The sequence below is a fragment of the Juglans microcarpa x Juglans regia genome, chromosome 3S (assembly GCF_004785595.1).
Source record: "Juglans microcarpa x Juglans regia isolate MS1-56 chromosome 3S, Jm3101_v1.0, whole genome shotgun sequence".
Lineage (NCBI taxonomy): Eukaryota > Viridiplantae > Streptophyta > Magnoliopsida > Fagales > Juglandaceae > Juglans > Juglans microcarpa x Juglans regia.
The window spans coordinates 17,206,000-17,218,893 of NC_054599.1; positions in this window are offsets into that span (position 1 = coordinate 17,206,000).

The window sequence follows — 12,894 nt, forward strand, 5'->3', positions numbered from 1 at the left end:
TCGTAGATGAGTTTTAAGGAGATTTGAATCTTGTTTTAGATGGTATTTTTCGTAATATTGATACGACATAATTTTATTTTTAAGAACAGTTTAAATTAAATTCTTCTTACTATATATATGTCAATAATTAAATTTTTTTAAGGAGCTTATTTTCAATACATCGATTTACAAATATAATTTTTCACGAAATGATATAAAGACGTCACGCCCAATATGAAAATATATTCATCAAACAATATAAAAGCCCACTCCAAAATAATTTGGTGTAATACCAGCCATTTAGTTCCATGTTCGAACGTTTGTTCTTTATATGCGAACGTTCTGATCAGAAATAGTAATTTAATAAAATTAAAAAGTATACATATAGTTTCATATTACACCATAAATATAACAACTAATAATGTCTTATAGAGTTCCAAAAATAGACAATAAAAGTTTATAATAATAATGATGACAATAATATATTGATCATTTCTTCTTCTTTTTTCGCCCACAATGATCTCTCTGAAGTGACATAACACATTCCATATGGATCATCATCTCCCTCTGTATTTGCTATTGGATTTTAATGCGTATTCTCTCATCGTGGTCTCTTTGTTGCTCTTGCAAACATGTCTCTAAATCAGACTATCGCGATAAGAAAGACTCCAAATCCTACTGTCTCGACTTCATATGCTCAATTTCTTGGCGTGCTACATCTAAGTCTTTAGTAAGATTGTTAACTTCTGAAATCGAGGTCGTGGATGATGAATCGACACGCTTGAAAGAACATCACAAACCTCTTAACAAACCAGACTTGGTCCCGAGCACTTGCGTGAATATGTTTGTCACAAGGAGAGGATTCCTCAGAGGCTAATTAGATCTCAATCATTTTTCCTACAATTATAACAAAAACACACAATAAGTAACATATTAAAAGAAATGAGAAATCAAATATAATATGAATTCACATGTTGCATAATTTATTCACAGAAAATAACCTCACTTACTTAATTATCTTTAGCGACAGGATCAACCCACTCACTATGCTCATCAGTGTGAATAGCAGCATAGATATGAATGAAAGAGAAATTTTCAGGATCATCACATTTCTAACAAAGCCACATTAGTAATTTTAAAAAATAATATTAGTACTCAAATAAAAGAATATTATAAAAATGAGTGAATTTAATAAGTTATTAATTACTATTTTATCAGCAAGACGTTAGAATGACCTTGAACCGACGCGATAGTGGATTGTCAAAACCGTTCTATTCTATACATTGATAGAACATAAGTGTTGCAGGAGAAATTAACAATGTTAAATATAATATATGAAACCAATATAGATGTAAATAACTTATAGGGAATAAATCTAAAAATACCTGATAATCTAGACTTGCAAAAAGATCACAATACTTCCTACAATCGTTTAACTTCGTTTTCTGGAACAGCCTCTTCCAACATCTCGAATTTCTTGAAATGGTCATAACATCATCCCTTGTGATGCCTATATAATGTAGCCATCAACTCATTCACAGTTTGCACTCCTAGCTATGGCCAAAATTGAGGTCGAATTTATTCTAAGAAGTGAATTGCGTAAAAAATATGAAATCAAAACATCTCTAAAAAAATTTACGATTGTATATAAACTCACAGTACAAAACTCAGAATGTGAACCTTCACCTCATTCGGAACATCTTTCCATGATCACACATAAAATGGGGCATAAGTTCGGACTAGTGTACCAACATATCCTCCAGTGAAGTTATCAGAAATGTTGATCTTGATTTTTCGGCGCCTTCTATTTCTTTCCAGAGCAAGGTCGCATGTTAAGTCACATCCACGACGTGACAAGACATTAGCTAATTTTTTTAAAATTATTAAATACAGTCTCCAATGTAATGAAATATAATTAATTATCAACAAGATTTTCTTACTGGTAGGTGTCGACTGGTTGTCTGTCTCTTGTACATCAACTTGTTCAGGGGCAGAGTCCTTAGTTGGGAAGTCATGAACGAGTTCGGGACTTGGGGGAGGAGGCACATTTCTTCGTTGTTGTTTTGGTGGCATCCTTGAAATGATTAATATTTAAAAAAAAAATTAGTATAGAATAATTTATAAAGAAAAATGTAATGTACTGTCACCTATGTAAATAAAATATTTAATTCTTTTATTCTTCATCTCCAGATGTATTTTTCATGCTTGTTTCATTATCGACTTCAATAACATTTTTGTCATTATCATCTTCTTCTTCTTCTTCTTCTTCATCGACTTTCTCTTCGAATTCTTCTTCTTCTTCATCTTCTTATTCTTCTTCTTCACTTACTTTATGAACTGAATGATCATTTAATATGAATGGGTCGAGATGTACGGGTGGGACGTCATCTCTACATAAGGGGATTAGTTCATGTGCACCAAGGTCAACAAATAAATTAATACCCTATCCATTTTCCTGGTAGGCCTCTATAATCAAAGTGTCATCTTCATCTCCACAATGATCATAATCCGCTACCATTCCTGCATCATAGATATTCTGAGGCACAAATTTTTGTACGACTCGTCTAGTTATCTCTCCACTATTTTCATCAGCTCCTTTAATTGGATCAACCACGTAATAGACTTGAGAAGCTTGACAAGTCAATACGAATAGATAATTTCTGTATCATTTACATGCAGTATTGACACTCGTAAAGTGACTATCCTATGTATCGAAACTCGACCACCGCCTATATTCCACCAATCACATTTAAAAGCCTATGTCACATTCACACCCAAGTATTTCAATCCAATAATGTCACGTATGATACCATAGTAGTCAATATCATATGTTTCATGACTTCCCTCGACCAACACACCACAATTTTGCATCTTTCGATTATGTTCACAATCCATAGTATGGAATCTATAACCTCAAAACCTGTATGCATGCAATTTAGAAAAAACTAATGAGGGATCATTAACACGTTATTCCAAAATCTAACAATTTAAATAATAACAAAATTATTAAAAGTAAACAAGAATTAAAATGGTTCAAAATAATTTTTAAGTCATGGGATATTAAAAATGCATACGCATTGTTCAAACCATCCAGGAAATTATTCTTCGTATCTCGCCTTTATATTCTTTACGTCTTATGTCCTAAGTTTGTCCATGTACTTACTGTATAGAAGTACAAAAGAATAGCATATTTGAACACAATAGTTATATAATAATTTTTTTAATTAAAATTATTCTAAGTATGCAGCGACTTACCCGAGATAGTCATCAATATCCTGACAATTATTCAACACGTACCACTGAACTTTTTCTAACTCTCATTAATTAAGTCGTATCCCATTTGTGCACCGAAGGGTCGTACATTATAGGAAAACATTGATAGTTCACGAGGGGGAGCAGTAGCAAGATCAGCATTCCGCTCTTCACGATTAAATCGTGTCTTAACACCACGAAAATATAGAGAGTAAAATGTCAATCATTCATCGTATATATAAGCCTTTGCTATTGAACCCTCAGGTCGGGCTTTATTCCCAACAGTACGCTTCAATCTACCCAAATATCTTTAAATTGGATACATCCAACGGAACTACATCGGGCCACCTAACAGTACCTCCTGAGGTAAATGTATTGCTAAATGGACCATTATATCAAAAAATGATAGTGAAAAGATCTGCTCGAATTTACACATTATAATAGCAATGTCTTATTCCATCTTCCGTAACATATCTCGATTTATTATCCGAAAGCACAAATCCTTGAAAAACATGCAAAGTTCAGTTTTGGCGACACATACATTAGAAGTCAGTTTCCCATGAATTCCCACCGATAACAATTTTTGTAAAAATACGTGACAATCATGACTTTTCAGTCTACTTATTTTTCAATCATCAGGGCTCACGTATCTACCAAGATTGGAGGCATAACCATCTGGCAACTTCACACGTTGCAACCATTTACAAAAATCCATCCTCTCATCCCTTGTCATCGTAAAACATGCATGCGGCAGAACCATCTTAATGCCTTCCATTCGCAAATGCAGATTATGTTTAATTCCTATTCTCTCAAGATATTTCCTCGTCTTAATAGTGTCTTTCATTTTTTTGTTAATGCTAATCAATATCCTCAAAATATTATCACAAATATTCTTCTTTATATGCATTACATCCAAACTAGGTCGCAACATGCATGATGGCCAAAATGGTAAGTCAAAGAAAATACTACGCTTTGTCCAATTCAATTTTGCTGCGCCTCATTTTCTCTTGTTCTTTCTCTGACCTTGCCAAAATTTTTCGCTCTAACTTCCAGTAGCTGTTCGACTATCTCGTCCCCAATCAACTCCTTCGGTGCAGTTCTGTCCTCAACTCTCCCATCAAATTTAGCATCTTCCCTTCGCCATGCATGATTTGCTAATAGATACCATTGATGACACATAAGCACATATTCTGTGAATATTTTAGTCACTCACTTGCAGTTTCTTTATTACACGTGAGACATATTAACTTCCCTTTAGTACTCCAACCGAAAAGATTCTCATATGCTGAAAAATCATTTATCGTCCACATTACTGATTTGAAAAGATATCGATGTATATGCAACAAAAGTTCTGACTCCTATTTCCCATAGATCTTTCAACTCTTCAATAAACGACTACATGAATATGTCAATATCATTCCCCGGTGATCTTGGGTCGGGGATAAGTAAAGTTAACAAAATGTTTGGTACCTTTATGCACCTCCATAGTGGAAGATTATACGGAATCAACATTATGGGTCAAGTGTTGTAACTTGTACTTATATTGCCAAAGGGATTGAATCTATCCATTGTTAGTCCTAGATGCACATTGCGAGCTTCGTTGCCAAACTCTTGGTATTGATCACCAAACCTTTGCCATGCAAGTAAGTCAGTTGGGTGCCTCATATATTCGTCATTCTTAAATCTTTTTTCCTCGTGCCATCTCATATCTTGAGTTTTTTTTTTTTACACATATATAACTTTTGCAATCTGGATTTCAGCGAGAAATAATGCAAAATTTTCACCGGAATATTTTTATTACCCTTTCACCTCGACTCTCCGCATACGGGACAAGCTTGTTTTTGCTCATTATCCTTCCAAAATAAAACACAATTATTGTTGCATGCATGTATGGACTTGTACTCAAACCCTTACTCCTTTCTCAATTGTTTCGCTTCATAAAAATTCTTTGGCAATGCAGAACCTTTAAAAAGCACCTCATTAAATAAGTCCAAAACCATGTTGATTACTTTTGCTATGTTTTGTACATCTAGGATAAAGCTCACGCTTTGCATCTTCCCACATTGTAGAGAAATCCTCTGATTTAGTCCCTCGGTCACTTGAGTCATCCTCATCTATTTCATCCATAAACATCACAGCTTCAATGTCACCCAACATCTCCTCCATCTCATCTCGTTCATTAAGGTCATCCTGCTCAGTATTTTCATCCATGTGTTGAATATTAATATCATGACTGAACATAACCTCGATTGATTGTTTATATGACTCACTATGTATTAGTTGTTAATATATTAGTACATAACATTAGTTGTTAATTATATTGTTATTAATATATTAACAATACTAGACTATTATACTATACTAGTGCCACTATGTACTAGTATAACATATATACTATTACATAGTGTTATTAGTATAGTTTGTATTATGAGCTTAATATATGTTAGTAAATAACATTAGTTGTTAATTATACTTTATTAATATATTAACAATACTAAACTAGTATATATATTATACTAATGCCCTATGTACTAGTAAATAACATTAGTTGTTAATTATACTTTATTAATATATTAACAACACTAAACTAGTATATATAGTATATATATTATACTAGTGCACTATGTACTAGTATAACATATATACTAGTACATACTGTTATTAGTATAACATATATTATTAGCCTATAATATGTTAGTACATAACATTAGTTGTTAATTATACCTTATCAATATATTAACAACACTAGACTAGTATAGTATATATACTAGTACATAGTGTATAAGTATAGTGTACATAGTGTATATGTATAGTATATTATAATATATATTAGTACATAGTGTATAAGTATATTATATTAAGTATATTACATATAGTATAATAATAATATTCTTGATCGATAATCACATATTCACACTATAAAATAGCTATATTATCAATAATAATATTATTAGATTATATAATATATAACAACTATTATATATTATATTATAAATAATATGTTATTTAGTATAAATTATAAAAAGTTATTCTAGAGACGTTTGAACGTACCAATATAACATTCGAATGTATCAGGAATTAAGTGATAAGCATTCAAATGTAACAATATAATGTTCACATGTCTTAGGAATTAAGTGACAAACGTTTGAACGTTAAAATAGCAACGTTCAGATGGCTTTCTCACTCATTCTGTAACGTTCGCACATTAACACTATAACGTTCGAGCGTTACGTGTATATAAGCTTCCATCCGAATGCGAAACTGCATTTCAAACGAATCCTCTCATTTTCCTCTCGTAGTCTCTATCGCAAACAGCCGCCAAATCCGTTGTTGCCGTCGTCAAACTCCACCACAAACGTCACAAAAGGGGTAGGCATCCCTCTTTAACCTTTAAGTAGGTTTTTTTTTTTTTTTTTTTTTTTTTTTTATGTTTAATGGAGGTTTTGAGACTTTCCAAAACTCATTGGTGGGTGGACTTTCATCTTGATTTTTTGACCACTACGAGTTGCCAATGGCCAAATGACTATTATAGAAAGCTTTCTTGAAGTATATACTTCATTTCTACTGTGGCTTTTGGCCACTTTCATTGTGTTTGAGGTGTTAGGTAATGACTGAGTCAACTCAGCCATTTCTGTCTCATAACGTTCAATCGTTAGTTCCTCATATTCGAGCGTTATATCTTTCAAATGAGTAAGACTACATAAACATTCGCACGTTAACCAAATAATGTGCGAACGTTCTATAGTACGTGCGAACGTATTGAGAGTATCTGCGAATGTATATTTTATATTTAAACCTACGTTTGTAATGTTCGCACGTATAATCGTTCATATTCTTGAGCGGCACATATGTGCGAATGTTAGTATTATATGCGAACGTTATTTAACATTCGTTCTAATGTAAAACCTTTCAGTTACCAGAAAGGTCAAAAACGTTCAAACTAATAGTTAATGTACATTTGAACATCTTAATAAATAGGTTCAAGAGCTTCCTCACATGGGAACGTATTTGTTTTGTACTTTTGAATGTAATAATTTTCTATTTATTTTATTAATACCGTGCAAACGTATATTTGGTTTAATTCGAACGTGTATTTGCCTTTATCACGTTTGAACTTAACTCATCTTACGTTGGAATGCTTATCCTAGAGGAAATTAACGTATGAATGTAAAACTTAAAAGGTTCGCACATATAAGGTTAACGTTCGAACGTGATATTTTACGTTCGAACGTCTTCTTGAAATAATTTAGATTACAGTACATAATATGCATCATAGTGCTAATATTGCTCAATTTTTTTCATTTGTTTAAGGAAATGGCTCATCTTTTAACGACTAGGAAAAGGGCGAGAGAAGGAACAAGTGAGGACACATCTCGAATTAGGGCTCGAACAGTGATGTCCGAACGAGAAGTCATGATCAACTAGTTCGACAAACTCATATAGGACCATAAGAGCGTTAGAGACGTGTTCATTACGAGAGACTGGATGAGTATCTGCACATTAAGGGGTAGCATATACCCTTCAATAGTTTGGGAGTTTTATATGGAGATGTACTTCATGCCTCAAGATGCATCTTTTCACACGATGATAGTACACGGTGTTCAGTTCAAGGTCTTAATGGATGTCATCGTCGAGTTTATGGGGATCTGTCGCATAGCTGAGATATCGACTGTAAGAGATGCTCAGCCTAGGGATGGATCCCAAGTAGATGTAAATGTAGGCACTTATGCATCATCTACTGGCCCAGTTGACCAGTCGGAAGGTGAGGATACTGATGAGGAGGATGATGACTGAGATGAGGATTTATACATCCTCACTAGGAGAGACCGAGAGCAACTCGATAGGAAGATCTCCTTCAGCCAGGTGCAACTCCTCCCTTTTTTTTGCACGTTGTATCTTATTATTGCAATAAATGTGGATCCTGTGGCACATAAGGAGACATTTAGTCAGACTTGCGCACAGTTCCTTATACGGGTGGCACGTGGAGAGCTCATTGACTTTCCACTTCGTATTTTTAAGAGAATCCATAATAAGGCGAGCGTCGTCTCTACAGACAACTTTCCATATAGAGTCCTTATTACCAAGCTACTACTGGCCCAAATGGTGCAACCCCAGGCGGAGGAGTGGCTGACAGAGTAGATCAGCCCTATCGACATGACCACACACCTTAAGAGCATTTGACAGGGAAGGGGGCATGCTCGATGTTAGCTTAGCCTTGCACGAGATATTGTTCCTCCAATCCAGTCTGGGCCCGATGTTGCTTCCCATATTGGGAGTACTAGACAACTACTGACAAGTACATCTATGGAAGATGCGTGGCCTATTTGGCTCAATGCACGCTTTGCTTGGGTTGATGCGATGGTCTCAAATATTACAGTGTACATCGACTGATAGATTACCTCAATAGAATAGAATGTCACCGATTTTGTCACGGATGTTGGCTATCAAATAGATATCCTAAACGAAAAGGTCAACACATTGACTAAAGATTTTAATAAATATGTAAACAACTTGTACTGAGTATTTTTCACTTCTATCATGTTATTTACAAAATCTTATCATATTTAGTATTTTCTTTTTATAATATATAATGAACAATATTATTTAATATATCTACTGGTTTTGAATTTCAATCCTCAATCTTTTTAATGTTAGCTTATCCAACTTTAATATTAAATCACTGCACTTCAATTCTCAATATTTTTTAATTTGAAATATCCAACTTTAATATTAAATCAATTAACGTTCAAACGTTGGTGCCAAAAATTTCCACGTTCGCATGTAAATAGCCTCAACGTTTGAATGTCCAAGGCACGTTCTAACATGAATATGTATACGTTTGAATGTAATGCAATTTCTCAACTACCTTCAGTGATGGTTTCCATAAACCGTGACAGTTTGGGTATTGTCACAATTGCCAAACCGTCAAAAAACTCATTTATGTTGTAGTGTCTACTAGCTGCTTACAACATTCAAATGAATTCCCAAGTAATTTTCATGTTTATTAAGGAGAGATCACAGATTTAAGTAGAGATCATAAAAATCTGTAATTTTATTGTATTTGTCCTCAAATGAGGATTGCTCACGGCGGAGAGTGCTGGACTTCTCAAGTTATTACACCTGAAATAAGTAGCGTACGTTTATTGTTCTACTTTATTTTTTGTAATATCTTGTATTTTTCAAGGTATATATATTCATCTGTAATTGTTAAGGCAACTAATAAGGCTTCAGTTCCATACAGCGATAAAGAGATCTATATATGTTACCAGCACTAGATCCATACAAACTTGGAAATACCAATATTTCCTTGTACAACCACCTGGTTTATGGTCTAGCATTATCACAAGGATCTATTAATTATGTTATAATATATTGCCATGTAAAATCTATTATTATAAAAAGGAATACAAACTCCCTTCTCGGTACTTCAAGCTAAGAGTTCTTCTCCTTCAATTCGTTCTCAAGGTTTTAACAAACCTTTACATGGTATGAACAAGCCATGCCTTCATAAAGCTCTTCTCTCAATCCTCTCACTTTTAATATGATGGCACACATGCTTATTACCAAATTAACCTTCACTAGTTATCTCTTATGGAAGAGTCAATTTCATCCCTCATTAGTTGTCAACGTCTCCTAGGTTACATAACTTACGTTGATGGCTCCATCACTGAACCGCCATCTACTATTTTGGACAAAGATGGTCACATGGTTTTAAATCCTGCTCACACGACATGGAAACTGACTGAACAGCTGATCCTCAGTCTGATTTCTCCTCTTGGTCTGAAGAGGCTATGAGTGTGACCACCTTCTCCTACGACACATGGTGGGTTCTTGAATACTCTTTCTCTCACAAATCCAAAACTAGGGAGATTCAATTGAAGGATAAACTTCAACTCTTCAAGAAATGTATCCGATATGTTGCTGAATATTCTCGAGTTTTCAACAGTGTGTGTGATCAACTTTTAGCCATGAGTTGTCCCTTGGTTGATACGAATAAAGTGCATTGGTTTCTCTGAGGATTAGGTCCTAGTTTTTCTTCCTTTTCCACCACCATTATGTCTCACTTTCTAATTCCCAGTTTTAAGGATGTTGTACCTAAGATTCACAATCATGATCTCATTGTTAAGTCTCTTGAGACTCAATCCGAACCTTCCGCAACATTCACTACTCAATGGGATGTACATCAATTGGAAAATGGAGGCCGTCCAACTAGGAGCAGAGGTGATTGCTTGGGCCGTGGTGGTGGTCGAACTTCTTACTCCTGCACCAATGGCTCTCATAATTCTCGACCATCTTCTTCAACCCACAACAAATCGACATGTCAGATTTGTAGCAAACTAATCTGACATGTCCCATTTGGCAAATAAACCTATGATAAAAGATTAATTAGGTTGTATGGCATAAGTTTTGTTGTAGTTGATTGGCTAAAGTGCCCCTGCTACAGCTCTGAGGTTAAATTTGGCTGCCATTGGATGTTGAGATGATCTTAGATGATCTAAGTTAATATGTAAATAGTAGTATTTTATGGTTCCCATTGAGATGTATTTAAATGTAAATAGATTAATATATGTGTTTAAATGTATGAAGTAGGTTGAGATGAGTTTAACTTTTTAACTTTTTATAGGAAGTTGACAAAATAGTGAGTTCCATTAATAATTAATTTGAAATGAGTTAAAATGAGCTGATCTGATTTCAATAATCAAACATACCTATTAAATAATCATACTAGAGTTATTGAATAATAATAGATGAGAGAAGCTTTGAGAAAAAAATTATTATTATTTTTCATATAAGTGAGTAGGACTAATAGAAATATAAATGGTCATATTCACAGGTTTCAAGTAATACACATAATATCAGGAACTCTTTTATTTTTAAATATAAAATTAAGATAGAGAAATGATATTTGTAGTTATAAATTATGTAAGTACCGTGCATTTTTTTTAAATGAATAAATATGAGACCTACAAAAAAATAAATATTTTAATAATAGACCTCACTTTTTTTTAAATAGAGTGTATGACGCTTACACAACATATAACTATATCTAATATTACTCATTAAGATAATATCTTTATATATATAAAGAGCCTACAAAATAGAATTTCCTTATTTTAACGGAATTTTCTTGTTTTAATAGAATTTCCTTATTTGCATTAACTTTACGTTAATCCTCTGTTTGCAATAATTTGTTAAGCCTCCAGTATAATAACTTTAAATCGAAAACAATGCATAGGAATAAATCAGCAATGAAATACAAACCGACACAAACAACTCTCCAAAAACTAAAATCCTTTCCTTCTTTGTCTCTTCATCTTCTCTTTTTCTCTTCATCTTCATGAATCGTATCTGCAATCCCTGATCTGCTAAACACTGGTTCGCCAAAGCCCATTGATGCTTGTGATGCGGATAAATGAGCTGGTTTCATTATCGAAGGCGAGGCCTTGGTGTCGTCGCTGTCTTTGGGTAAAATAATTTCAAAGCTTTAGCTTTTGCATGTGCTCTTGAGTGTGTTTGAAATCTGAGTTTTTGTTTGAGTTGTGCATTTAGGGGTTGGTGGTGGATTTAGGTGGAGCTGCCGTAGATGCTGATAAATCAAAGGCGGTCGGCACTGCACTACGTTTGAAGAAGCTCACGGCGAATATTAAGCTGGATTTGATCGTGTTTCGAATTTGATCGTATTTTGGGTTTGGATTTTCGTAGTTTCTACTGGACCTATGTTTCGTGCATTTGGGTTTGTCTAGATGGTTTTGCATTTTAGGGGTTTTGGGTTTAATTTCTTTGAATTTTTTTAATCATTTAAAGCTTTATTTACTTTATTTTTTTGACATTTGAATCTAGGGTTTACTGATATTTTGGTTTTCAAGGGCGCCAATTTTTGCCCCTGTTTGATCGAGTGTAGTGATTTCAGTTTTTGTCTCTTTCATTTTCGTCCGTTAAGTGGATTTCGAAGAAGTTAATTGTTTTGGGTGTCTGAACAGTCTATGGCGAGGCTTTTTCGGAACGCTTCCATTTTTAGACACTATCTACATATTCCGGAGGTCACTCTCTTCACCCATTTGCATACCATTTTTTAGAGCCTTTTTTCATTCAATGTTTATTCGGGGACTCTGTTTCTCACACTCTCTTTGATCACTGACCAAGTGTGCGCACTTTTAAGAAATGGAAGTTTGGAGAGATTGGAATCTTAAGGTTTGGGACCATTGAAGATAATGGTCCTCGTGCAAATGAGCCTATTGCACCTGTTTGACCCAATGGAGTTTGGTAGCTTGTTTCTTCTAAGAGGCAAAAAAAAAAAAAATGTAACATGTTTAGTTTTAGCCTCTTTCGGGGCTTTTTTTTCTTGGGAAATAAAATGGGAATTTTCATATATGAGCATTTCTTTTGTTTTTCCCTGTGTTTTTGGTCATTGAAAAAAATATATGCTTTTGTTGTACTATGTATTTAAGGTTTTGATATAATTGTTTCTCTTTATTTGCCTCTTTTACAGTTTCCAGGTTTGGCGCATTTGAAACTTATTTAAGTTGATCTATTTATCTGATTGCTTATCTGCAGGGCTTTAGAAGAGTCAAATTGGGCATTTCTTCTCAGTTTTGCGAATTTTCTACAAGAGGTGCTAAAATTATCTGGCTGTTGACAGAACCATAGTTTGGGAATTCTTAA